Source organism: Saccopteryx bilineata, chromosome 5, assembly GCF_036850765.1.
Source record: "Saccopteryx bilineata isolate mSacBil1 chromosome 5, mSacBil1_pri_phased_curated, whole genome shotgun sequence".
In the NCBI taxonomy this organism is placed as follows: Eukaryota; Metazoa; Chordata; class Mammalia; order Chiroptera; family Emballonuridae; genus Saccopteryx; species Saccopteryx bilineata.
In genome coordinates this window covers 219146529-219149616 of record NC_089494.1, presented here as the reverse complement: position 1 = coordinate 219149616, position 3088 = coordinate 219146529, and the positions used below count along the sequence as shown (strand labels likewise).

The 3088-nt window shown below is 36.9% G+C and overlaps 1 pseudogene; it reads right to left on the bottom strand.

Moving 5' to 3' along the window:
* Positions 1–511: 511 nt before the first annotated feature.
* Positions 512–1671, bottom strand: LOC136306649 (inositol polyphosphate 1-phosphatase pseudogene; annotated as a pseudogene).
* Positions 1672–3088: the final 1417 nt, after the last annotated feature.

The window sequence follows — 3088 nt, the reverse complement described above, 5'->3', positions numbered from 1 at the left end:
AAATAAATTTGAAAAAAGTGCAAAGCTATCTTCAAAAATAGAGATGTTGAAAATATTTTCAAGCCCTGGCCGGTTGGCTCAGCGGTAGAGCGTCGGCCTAGCGTGCGGAGGACCCGGGTTCGATTTCCGGCCAGGGCACACAGGAGAGGCGCCCATTTGCTTCTCCACCCCTCCGCCGCGCTTTCCTCTCTGTCTCTCTCTTCCCCTCCCGCAGCCAAGGCTCCATTGGAGCAAAGATGGCCCGGGCGCTGGGGATGGCTCTGTGGCCTCTGCCTCAGGCGCTAGAGTGGCTCTGGTCGCAACATGGCGACGCCCAGGATGGGCAGAGCATCGCCCCCTGGTGGGCAGAGCATCGCCCCTGGTGGGCGTGCCGGGTGGATCCCGGTCGGGCGCATGCGGGAGTCTGTCTGACTGTCTCTCCCTGTTTCCAGCTTCAGAAAAATGAAAAAAAATAAAATAAATAAAAAAAAAAAAAAAAAAAAAAAAAAAAAAAAAAAAAAAGAAAATATTTTCACAGTTTGGTTTGTAAGTACCCGAGGAGAGGGTTTTTTATGTATGCACCAGCAGATGTAAGATTTTGGATGAGGCTACTCAGGATTGTCTCCAGCTGCTTCCTCATCTGTTTGCAATTAGTCTTCTCTCATTGGCTCATGAAATTGCTCCAGTGGCAGCATTATTTTGCATGTGGCACACCAACTGTCTAACTCTGTTTCTGGATTTCCCTTTCCAACATTCTCTTAAGTCTATCCCATTCTTCTGTTTACTCTTGGGTATGGCATGAAAAGTACGAGAGTAACACATGAAAGTGGTATCTTCTGAAAAGATGTGAATGTCAACAAGATGTTGGACTATACAAAGACTCCAGTAAGCAGCCCTCACTGCCTGTAATCTACTATCCCCACATACATGTGGAAAACAGACTTTGATAATCTTTTCATTTGTACCAATGATTGCTTTAAAACTGGTGGGAAAATTCCAGCTCAGAGCTGGTGTTTTTGGTTAGTTGGAAGGCAAAATGAATGGATATTAGAGCCCATATAAGAAAGGCTCCAGTAGCAATGTCCTTTCCAACTGAAGATGTTTAGGTCATGTGATAAAAAAAAATTGTTAATCACTCCCATTAGGGGCACCACTGTCATAGACACCAATTAAAATTATGACTGACTGAAGTCCACATCAGAAGATGCCTTGGTTGGATTTAATGTCAGCAGAATCTGTTCATACACATACATACACATTAAAAAGTTGAATGTATGGGATCTACTCAAACTCCCAAAATATCCAAATGTCTTATGGAATGTAAATCTCTATTGAATTCTGAGTTGCCAATGTATTACAATGAAGGACTTTGTTGAGAAGCTCTACTGTTTTTTTTCTCTGTTGGACACAGTACCAAGATAACCTTTATTCCTAAATTATTAGCTAACTCATTAAAGTCTTATCCCAAAATATTTTGTTTCCAACCCTGAAAAATTGTTCTTCATATTCTCTTTCATAACTTCCTACTCTAGTACATTAGTCAGGGTCTTGAAATCAACTTTGAACTTCCTGTTTATTTCTTTTTCTTTTCTTCCATCAGCACCTAAAAGAGGGCTTCCTGCTGCCTGGATGCCCTGGGATGTTGGCAGCCTTATTAGAGATAAGGAGCAGCTCCTGGAGAATGTCTGACATTTCCGAAACTTGCTTTTCAGATGCAGCTACTCGTGAACTCAGCACCCAGCCTCTGGGCCTTTAGAATTCTGGAAACTAGAAATCTAAAACCAAAGTGTCAACCCATTTGGTTCTTCTTGAGAATCACTCTTCTTGGCTTACAAATATTTGCCTTCTTGCTGTGTCCTTATATGACTTTTCTTTTACACATGCTTTTGTCAAAATTGTTGTTTGGTTTGTTTAAGTTTGTTCTTTTATTTTTCTATTTTATTAATTACAAAGATAAGTTTCCAACCCAAACCAAGAAATTAAAGATAGAAAAATAACAAAGGAAAAAATCTCTGAACCGTATAATTAAAACCTGGATGTGCAGGCTAGGTGTGAATGTTTTGGGTGAGAAGAGGCAGACAGATGATTGGCTATCAAGGATAAGAGAGAAGTATTTAAGTTATCATCAGTAATAAAACAACAACAACAAAACTATGATTCTCATTGTATTCATAATTTCTATAAACATTCTATAAATTAAGTACTTAAAATTTTTTTAAGTTTTTGTGATACTGCCAAAATTTTAAGAATATCTATGAGATATTCCAGGTAAATAAACAACTTCAAATACATTTATAATAATTTAATTTTATCATTTTTATAAATTACATAGAAATGGAAGAAAGTATGATTTGTATATTTTGTATATTTTGGTCTCAAAGTTATAAATAAAATATATAGGGAATTAACTGCTGTGACAATCAGTATTGTAACAATTCTTCTACTCATACAGAGACTGAACTAGTAAATAAAGCTATGGTTTAAAAAAATGTAGTTTTTAATTAAAAATATAATTAATGATGCCTGACCTGTGGTGGCGCAATGGCTAAAGCATCAACCTGGAATGCTGAGGTTGTCGGTTCAAAATCCCGGACTTGCCTAGTCAAGGCACATATGGGAGTTGATGCTTCCTGCTCCTCCCCTTTCTCCCTCTCTGTCTCTCTCTCTCTCTCTTTCTCTATCTCCTCTCTCTAAAATTAATAAATAAAATCTAATATATATGTATATATATAATGATAACATAATGAATAAGCTGGACCTTAACATAATAAATGTTAAACAGTATTATCTGGGAAGAGTAATTCTGGAGATAAGTTATATATTCTAAGTTACAATAAAATACCAGGAACCATCCAAAAGAAAATAGAAAACTATATGTATTTTAAACAACCCTACTATACTCTCAAGTCATGTGTTTTAAAATAAATTAAGGACGAACTACACAAAGAGGAAAACCATGTTGTGTGTATAAAATGAAATATTCTAATTTTTTGTGCTTTCTAAGAAAAGTTATACTATGCTATGTATACATACCATCAGGAAAATTTAAATCACACTTATTGATACTGCACAAATCATAAGAACTCAACTCTCATAAAAAGTAGAGGCA